The following is a 9,741-nucleotide window of genomic DNA, read 5'->3' as shown; positions in this document are numbered from 1 at the left end:
AATTTGAAATAGGTCATCCTCTAATTGAAAAAAAAGGAAAGGGAAACCAAAAGTTTAGGCTAATGAATTTTCACTGAACACAGTGTATGAACACAGTACACTTCTGGAACTGCTGCTACTCTTAATCTGCTGAAGCAGTCACTGCAAGTTCTGTTTTATATAAGCTATATTTTGGGGGGGTTGTGCGTTTTATTTTTTCTCAGTGGTTATGAACAGATTTGACCTTTAAAAGATATGCCAAACTAAATGCAATCGTGTTTATATTTCAAAAGGAACACTGGTTTTTAACCATCCTGTGCAGCTGTTCTTCCTGCAAAAGTGTCTCTTTCCCAGGCAAAGTGCCCACATCCTTGTTCACCTGGCACATGCTACCACATCACTGTTCAAGAAGTGTCTGGCTGGGGACCCAGGAGATATGGTTTCAGGGTTTTTCTGTAGGTGTGGTAAAGGGAGGATCGTTGGACTAGATGATCTTATAGGTCCTTTCCAACCTTGTGATTCTATGATTCTATGAGTCTATGATCCCTGTTCACCTGGCACATGCTATGCACCTTGCTTGAACTGTGAAAAGGAACCATTTAAAGCTAGAAAACAAACAAATCTACAAGTTTGTTATGAAAGTATCATGAGGTGTTCTTAAAAAGACCAATAAATAAATAAATAAATAAATAAGATTACTGGGGTATCTTGCCATCATGCCTTCACATGTTTCTAGTTTCAAGCTCTTTTCCCAGCCAACAGGCATAACAGTATTGTGATGCTGAAAAAACACCACAGACATGTTATCAGTTGACTACAGGAGCTTTCGGGGCAGCAGCAACTTCAAGAAAATTCTTGATCAAATCCTGAGAGTATTGCCCTTTGAATGCAGAACTGATCTTTGACAACAGGGTGAGATGTCTCAAGCCTCCTTTGGAAGGAAAGAAAATATCCATTTTGGTCCTTGCAGAAAAGAGACACGTTATCTGCTGAGAAGCTTTCCATTGACTTCAAAATGTTTTGAATAGGATCACAGCAAGTGATCTAGTTCCCCTGTGAGGTTGGCTATCCTTGTCTTCCTTCAGTACCTCACTGCCCTCCCCTGTGAGCTTTACAGGGACCACACAGAGAAATTTGTCTTGTTTCAAGGATCAAATACACAGTTGCCTTACAATCATTTGTCTCAATGCACACTCTATGAGTTGAGAATGTGTGACTGAGAAAACCAGAAAACAGTTTCAAGAGCATTCTTTTTTAAAGCTTTGTTTTCCCCAGACTTTGACAACCATTTGGAGCTGTGAGGCACATATTGTCCCGGTGTTGCAGAATTAACTACTTTGGTTTGTTTATGTCTCCTGCCTGCTCAGCAGAGCAGAATTAAACCACAGCTTATCTAATTTATAGCTAGAGGGTGAGAAAGCCTAGATTTCTTTATTCACATAGCAAATAGTCAACCAATTCTAATAGTTGGTGCAGAGGTTTGCTGCTATGCCAGAGACCTTCAGCTATTTTGTTAGTGGAGTCAGGACCTTTGCTTTTCTAGCCGGCAGGAACAGAACAAATTGGTAGGTGATACACTTCCTATCCAGACAGGGACAATTATGGTCATCAATCATTTCTCTGTCAGACCAGCTCCTACCAAATCTTCTGCTGTGCCAGCCACAACGAAAAAATTGCTGACTGCTTTGCTGCACACAAAGAATGCAGCAAAAGAAAGATGCAAGGTGGCAAAGTGGTTTAGTGTACAGTGGCTATTTAAGGAGTGGATCTGACACGATGGCATTAGCAAAAGCATCATGTGAACACAGCAAAAGTGAAAGAACAGAACACACTCCCCATTGACTCAATAATGTGAAGAAGTGTTAAAAATAAAAATAAACAAAATCTCAGACTTCAAAGAACTGAGAGGAAAATCTCTTTTGCTGTTCCTTCCAAAATAAATTTGCTTCATTACTGTTAAAAGAACTGAATTCTTTTTTTTAATTAGACATGCTTCTTTATCTTCTTTTTGATTCAAAACAATAGAGCGCATCATAAATCCCCACTGGAAATATATCAAACATTCCTCATCTTTATTACAGCAGGAATCATCAGGCACCACACATAGCAGTTAAAACAGAAGGTTACTTTCTGCTATCTCTGCCAACTACACATTACCAAATATTAGACATTTTGTCTGTAGAGGTAGTTCTATAAAGCTATTTATTTACTGAAACACAAATAATTCATTCGCTCTTTGTCCCCTTATCCAAATGGGGTTTGTGATGAAAAAAGTTGGTTTCTGAAACACTTAGCCAATCAAAGCTTGTATACTTCTGCAGAGGTAGATCAGAACACATAGTACATTAGTAGATGTGCTGTTTTAAGCTAGTGATTTTGAGACCATACTCAACCACACATCTCCAGGTTAAGGGTCTCATTTAAGTGTCAGCATTACACAAAAATAAGGCTTGTAAACCAATTTTAATTAGAAATACTTTTCCCCTTCTATCTTACCTCCTTTCTATTGGTTCTAAGATCCAAACCTTGCCTAGTCCTGGTGGATCACCTTGATTTTTCATGACAGCAGATGACCTTACCCTAACCCTTACTAAGGGGTGAGGTGAGATGCACATTGCCTGCTGTCTCCAACCTGCTTTAGTCTGTTTTGTATGACTTTAAAATTGAGAGGTTTGCTAAGGGAGAAGGGAATAATTGGGCTAGAAAGGAAACAAAAAGCATTGCTGATGAAACCTGGCTGCTGTGTTTGCTGAGGAGCTGGCTTTAAGGAATCAAAAAAAATAAAAAATAAAAAATGAAAATATTCCCAGCTCCCTCCATCCAAGCTTTAAGTTCTTCAGAACTGTCTTGAGTTATTAAAAAACATGGCTGTTGAGGAGAGCAGACTATGGTAGCACAATTAAATATAGCAGGAGTTCACCAGAGTTGGTACCTGCAAAAAGAAGAATAATTTAGTGCAGGAGAACCTCTGTTATATGATTTTTCACATCAGTTACTCTGAATTGGCAAAATATTTATAGTTAAAAATTCCTTTTTGTTTTGTGAATCTACATCATTGTGTCAGATGAGGATCTGGCCCATGCTGAGTTATTTTCCCTAGGCAGTCAGGCAGAGAAAGTTACCATAATCACTTAATGCATAGTGCTTTGTTATGTTGTATCAGACTCTTTATCCTTTTCTTTGCTTATATTTCATCTCAACAACCACGCAAAGAGAAGGAGTGTGTTTGATGTTCTGCAGTGTACACTCTTGTTCAACCAGAAACTTTGAGGAAATCATATTAATAATCAAATCAGGGACTATTATTCATCTTCCACAAAATATACTTCCTTATGCAGCTATGCCATTTCTTCCATACTGCTTAACACATCATGGCTATAGTATTAGACATGTCAAAAAAACATACCTATAATTGTCATAGATGACCAACAATAATTTCCTGTTTAGTTCTAACTCTTTTTAAGTCCCCATTTGACAGCACAGCCAATTTCACAATAGAGATAATCACACTGGTTAAGTCCAAAATGTCAAGCAACTAATCTCAGCCCAGACTCCCTTGACAGCAAAAGGTGACTGACATCTCCAAAACTATCTAAAATGGGTGGAAATTAGGCTTCATATGTGCCTCTACATTCACCTTTCAGTGTGCAGGGAACACATTAGCAGACAAGAGACACTCCTTGAGGCAGCTAATGGCAGGGTGATGGACTCCATGCATAGATACTTATTAAGAGACAGACATTTGTCAGGAATATGGCAGGTAAAGATCAGTAATTTAGTACTGACAGTTTTTTTTTCTGCTACCATATATAAATCCCATAGCTTTGCCTTGCAGTCCCCTGTTGCTTTGCAAGCTGATAAAATGGAAAGGTCCCCGAGACTGCTGCCTACCTTGGGACAAGTGCCTCCAAAGCTTGCCTTCATGTATCCAGCATTTGAGTAAGATTTCAGAGTCATTTTCTCTCCCTCTGATGCACACTGTGTGGTGTTTTTGGCTTTTTTCAGAACTGCTCATTTCCTCTTTAATGGTTTTCCTTGTGATCTTTTCCTGATATTCTTGCAGAATTGTAACTATACATCAAATAAATGCAATTTAGCATTCTGGATACTCTGCAGAAAACACACTCTGATTAAATAATAAAGTGAACAGACTTATTAAAGATATATGTTTTATATTAATACAGAAATAGCAGTATAATGTGCACAATCAGCTTCAAGCACTTACATAGCTGCATACATTAGCAAAAGTATTTCATGAACAAGTCAAAATGTTTAAATACAAACCATTTCCTGCACTGCACTTTTTTAGAAGGTGTGAGGCAGTCCTTTATTCCAAGCATTCACAGTTCACAATTTTTCTGGTATTTAACCTCCAAACTGCTGTTCCCATAACAAAGACCTAAACCAAAATTTAAGGTTATTACAGAGTGGAATGAGGAATAAGCGTTGCCCACTCAATAAAGCCAAGTCTCTTCTGGCTTACATGGCACTCAGTTTTGTCCACTATGACTCTCTGTATAAAAGCTCACTTTTAGGAAGGCTGGTGCATCTTGAGAGGTTTATATGAATTTACATAATGTTATAAAAATATAAATTATGAATTTGCCTGGAAGAATGAACACTAATCATAGCTATGGCTTCTCCAGCGCATGTGATTTGGTGACATACATTTGCTTTGATAAAGTAATCTGGAGAACACAAAGTCAACAGACCAAATCTTAAATGGATTAAAAATTGATGAACTGGTCTCAAAGTATAGAAGAGCATAAAGGTTATAGGTGAAAACCAAACTAATTTGTAGTTTGCTTCTGATTACTTACTTTCCACAAGGAAGTGTGAAATTTCATATTGCTCAGTAAAAATAGTGAAAATAAACATTTCAGAAGAATTTGATTAATTAACAAAAGTCAGACAACTAGATGGGAGCTGAAGCTGATATGGAGGAAAAAGCTGAATCTGGGCTCTAAATGATATGAAATGCAACATTAGTCTAGCAAGCTGATCTCCTCCCTACTGATTTAGACATAGGAATACTGACTACAAATTCTGCATGCGTTACAAAGGTAGCAAGTGCACTGTTGACTTTTGGTATCTGTAATTCAAATAAGGTATTGATGAAACAGAAAAATTCCAAGAACAGCTACTAAAAGAATGCTGACATTTTTTATAAGGAAAGTGCCAAAGTCCTCAGTCTATTAATTTTAAACAGGGAACATTAAACAATGATACGACCCCAGTTCATAATACTAATATGAAGAGCAGAATTTTTTTCAACCTAATAAATGAAAGCATAACAAAACACAGTGGCTGGAGATCGAGGGAAACTAGACACGTTCACATTGGTAACAAGGCACAAATTTACATTGAAAGTAATTAACCTTTGGGGCAATATAGCAAAACTTTGTGGTTTTGACGTGTTAAATCATATTCTAAGCACTGAGTTTCTGTTAAAACAGGAATTAATTGAATGACTTCTTACTGCATAAAAGACTCATCCAGAGAATTGTAGCCAGCTCTTTCAGGCTCAATCAATTCTTCCAGTGTTTAGGAAAATGAGATTTTATTAAATTTTAAATCAACCAACTAAATAGGTATTAAAAGTTATTTCTGTTCCTGATTTGAAATGAGTTATATCATTCCACAAAGTATTTTGAAATTTCATATTGTTAAGTAAAAAACTGAAAATAAATAAACATCTCAGGAATTCAATTAAAGAACTTTTCAAAATCAGAACTTTTAATATCATTTAAACATATTAGACTTCAATATTCTGATTCACTTTACTTAAACTCTGTATTTAACACCTCGCCTTCAGTAAGAAAGTCACATCAAATTGATATAAATGCTTCTACATTGTCAAAGCGAAACATTAGACATTCCCATTCTCCCATCACAGCAGTCCCATGAAACATTAGATTTCAACAGAACTGTATTTCTTCTGGAGAGATCTGTCCTTCAACCCTGTCTGATGGAGCTAGTTCACAGTATCTTTTATTCTTACCTATTCAGTGTTTCCCAAAACTGATAATTGTTACTGTGGTTGATACTTGATACTAGGTTCAAGAACAAATTGCAACATCAACAGAAAAACAGGAAAAGCAATAAAATGAACCTCTTTATGCTACATTCTGTGTTCTTGTCCTGCCTTACTCTCTTCTCCTCAACACTGCTCCCATTCCACATTTTTTCTAACTCTTGCCTTCCCCATTATCACTGCAATATTTTGCTAAGTTCCCTTCAGTTCTTAGTGTCATCTCACATACTAAGGAGGTTTCCCCTCCTCCTTCTATGCTAGGTGGCTTCTCTTTTACTTAACCAGCTTCTAGGACAAGCTTGCCTGTCACCAGCAGTGTAAAATAAGATACACATAACACAGCTAGTCAGTGATGAGGATAGACAGTCTTCCTGAAATACGACTGCCTGCACAGATCTATGCATTTATAAACAGTCAACTACAACAGAATTATATCTTCAGTAGCACTGCACAACACAGTTGGGTTTTTAAAAATTTTAATGATTGAGTGAGATAATTATCTCTGCTGTATAACTCACTTGTAACCCCATCTACATGCACCCACAGAGCAGCAAGCATGGGAAGGGCACCATCAGGACAGTACATACTAGGTGACCGTAAAGTGTACAGTAAGGAAGACCAGGAGTCAGCACTTGACATTGTTATGGAAGGCATGTCATTTAGGGACAGGGAGGAAAGAAACTTCTGCGATTGTCTCAGAAGTATCAAAAAGCTGAGAGGATGTTATGAAGAATTATTTTTTATAGATGCTGGATTACTTCAGTAAAGCTGCAATGCAGTGTTCTGTCAGAGGAGGAGGCCAATATTTACACAGATGAGGGAGAAAGAGCAAAATTTGTGCTATCAAGTCAGAGAAATACAAATGCTTTGGGCTCCTGGTGTTTCAAGGTTTGTAGCAACTAACAGCATTAAACTTCTAAAGTTGGGTCCTAAACTTGTCCTAGAGATAGAAGGTTTGAAAGAAGATGATATGAAGAACATCCTTCTCTTTTTTACTGACATTTGAATGAGATCAATCACAGTCTGAATAGATCTGGCACTTTAGTCATACAGATTCAGAAAAAATGTGCAAAGTATTGCCAATAACAGCAAGAAACAGCAGGAACTGAGCCATTCTTCTGTTACTCCTCTGTCAAAGCAGAGGCCAGTACAGAAGCAATTACAACTGCATCAGTGCTAAGGCAAACTGAAGATAAGGAACAGGTCAAATCAGAGCACTGTTTCTGCACCTTACAGTGTTCGTTGGTTTAAAAAAAGAATAAAAAGAAAAAAAAAAAAAAGATTTAACAACATTTATTTATGTCTAGAGAGTGTGAATTTTAATCCCAATCCTTTGATAAAGCTTCTTATCAATAAAGTAGAGTGAGAAATGAGGCAAGACTAACAGTAAATAACTCCTGGGTCTTTCATCTCTGCTAACTCATTGCTCGAGCTTGCTCTTACCCAGGAATTGGCACTTCCAGGAGCTCTTGGGATAGAGCTGTCTCAAAGACGGCATTGAAGGTGTCAGAGAAAAAGAGAATAGATTAATGTTAAAACCAGATGGAAAGACAATGGCTTCACAATTTGAGCTGAGGCCATTAAATACAGACCATAAATTCATTCACATGTTATTTCATTCCCTCATAGCTAGCTTATAGAAGATATTTTAAGAAAACTGGTAACGAGTGTTACTTACAAAAATTTTCCACACAAAAGAATTTAAATTTAAAAAAGAAGGGAAAAAAAAAAAAGAAAAAAGAAAAAGAAAAAGAAAAAAGAGGAAGAACCACAAAGAATGTCATTGAACTTGAAATGTCAGCCTAGCATAGCATTTCAATCATGAAATATCGGGTCTTTTAAGCTTCAGAAATTTGTTCCTTTTGCTATGCAATATCATATAAACTGCAGTGTATTCCTATTTAAGACAGAAATAAACACTGAAGAAGGATGATAAATGATGTTCTGAAAAAGTTATTAATTTATAAGATACTACTGATACTTTATTATTGAAGGCAATAGATATAAATATGATATGACTGTCTGTAGTTCCAAGCTGATATTTATTTCTTTCCCCCAGGTTAGATATAATCTCTTTTTTTATTCAGCTTAGTTTTTTTCCTGTAAATAGATTATTTCTCATAGACCAGGTAAAGATATCTGTATTAATCTTACTCTTTGTTCTATTGCACTAATGTTTCAAAAGGTCAATTAAAACAAAATGGAAGATGTATTGGCCTGCTAGAAAGAAATCTCATAGATATCCACAGCTTAAGGTTCCTTTAGAAGACAAGGTCAAGCAAACTGAAGGCTATTCATCTGCTTCTCTTACTGGAGTCTTGATCCAGCTGGCCTCTGTTAATCAAGAAATTGAATTCGGCAACAGAGAAGCTATTATTCATATTTCAGAAACATACCATGTACTGCTGGAGCTTACTAATCTAGAGCAGTGCACGGAGGCATATTCACAGACTCAGATTAAGGCAAAAGAAAGATCAATATCTGCATAGATATTCTTGAATTTTTTTCAAGATGTGGATTAAAACACGTCCTTTAGAAAGAAACAGGAAAAAAAAGAAAAAAAAAAAAAAAAAAGCTAACCCATTCAAACAAAATTACTTCCCTCTTTTTAATATTTAAACTCACCATTTTGGCTAAATTACCTTTCTTCTTAACTGTTGCCAAGTAGTGTCATAGCATATTTAAAGAATTGATTCAGCTAATTTGTAGGTAGTGTGGAGTTTTCAGGTAGTGGGAAGTCTGCTGACTTTTAATGCCAGTATTGCAAGCACAACATATCATTATAATTCTTAGACCATTTTGATCCAATTGTAAGAGTTTTGCAAAGTTGCGTTCATTTTTATTTGTTTTCCTCTCCATATAAAAGAAAACAAGACAAATATCAGATATCTACTTTTGAATGAAACTTCTGATTTCTGTTTAAAGCTGGTTCCAACCACATATAGTTTAAAGTGACAGCCACAGTAAACTGCATGCCCTTTCCTTTACGTTGACTATCCACTACAGCTGGGACAAAGCTGCACTTCTTTGGACATTTGATGCAGGAAAGACAATATATCAAGGAACACAGAGTTCCTTCTGTCTCTGGAGATTCAGCACAGAGTCAAGTCTGAAGCATGTTAGAAACCATGCACAGAAATTCAAGTTTTCTGCTTGTTCTATACATATTCCAGTGCAAAAACGGAGCCCAAATTTAAGAACTCACAGTGTTTTTCAAGGTTGAGAAATTCATTCTTAAAAAACAAATAAAAATTGCAAAGAAGGTTCAACCTCTGGGGAAGCAACACTGCACTGGAGACATGCCCTTTTTTTGTACAGTCATACCTGTTAACATATACACCAAAGAGAATTTAGATAGCAGAGTAGAAAAGGACTTGAGAGAGCAGATAGAGAAGCATATCTAAAGCTAGTTGCCTAAGAATTTTGTAAGAATACAAGCAACAAAAGCTGTATCAGGCTATGTCAACAATACAGCTGTATGTGTACAAGCAAGCCTGCAATGTCACTAGCCCACTAAAATAAAACATCTAAAAATACCTGTAGCTTGAAAATTTTTTGTTTAATTAGAGAGTTAGACAAGCAACCAGAGAGGTCAAAGGACAAAGATATTTAGGAATCTGCCATTTGGTTCTTGTCCAGAATAACAAATAAATGTGGTATAAAGAGGCAATATCATGAGCACACACAACCATTGCCTTTGCTTTTATTTCTCTAAATGCTCCACTCCC

The 9,741-nt window shown here is 36.4% G+C and overlaps 1 long non-coding RNA gene across 2 annotated transcripts in view; it reads right to left on the bottom strand.

Moving 5' to 3' along the window:
• Positions 1–691: 691 nt before the first annotated feature.
• The window catches only part of LOC146762138 (uncharacterized), a 34,725-nt gene continuing 25,675 nt past the window's right edge, over positions 692–9,741 (bottom strand). The window contains exons 1-3 of one of the 2 annotated variants that reach the window (XR_014943727.1): positions 4,264–4,373; positions 3,871–4,050; positions 692–760 (exon numbers count right to left, since the gene is read on the bottom strand). This is a non-coding gene — a long non-coding RNA (uncharacterized LOC146762138). Of the gene's footprint in view, positions 761–3,870; positions 4,051–4,263; positions 4,374–9,741 lie in introns of those variants that run through there. The other variant, XR_014943728.1, reaches the window with a different exon arrangement.

Source organism: Coturnix japonica, chromosome 2 (genome assembly GCF_054131305.1).
Source record: "Coturnix japonica strain WE chromosome 2, WE-NBRP24, whole genome shotgun sequence".
NCBI classification, from domain to species: Eukaryota; Metazoa; Chordata; class Aves; order Galliformes; family Phasianidae; genus Coturnix; species Coturnix japonica.
Note: the sequence above shows the minus strand (reverse complement) of the source record. Positions and strands in the feature narration are given on the sequence as shown.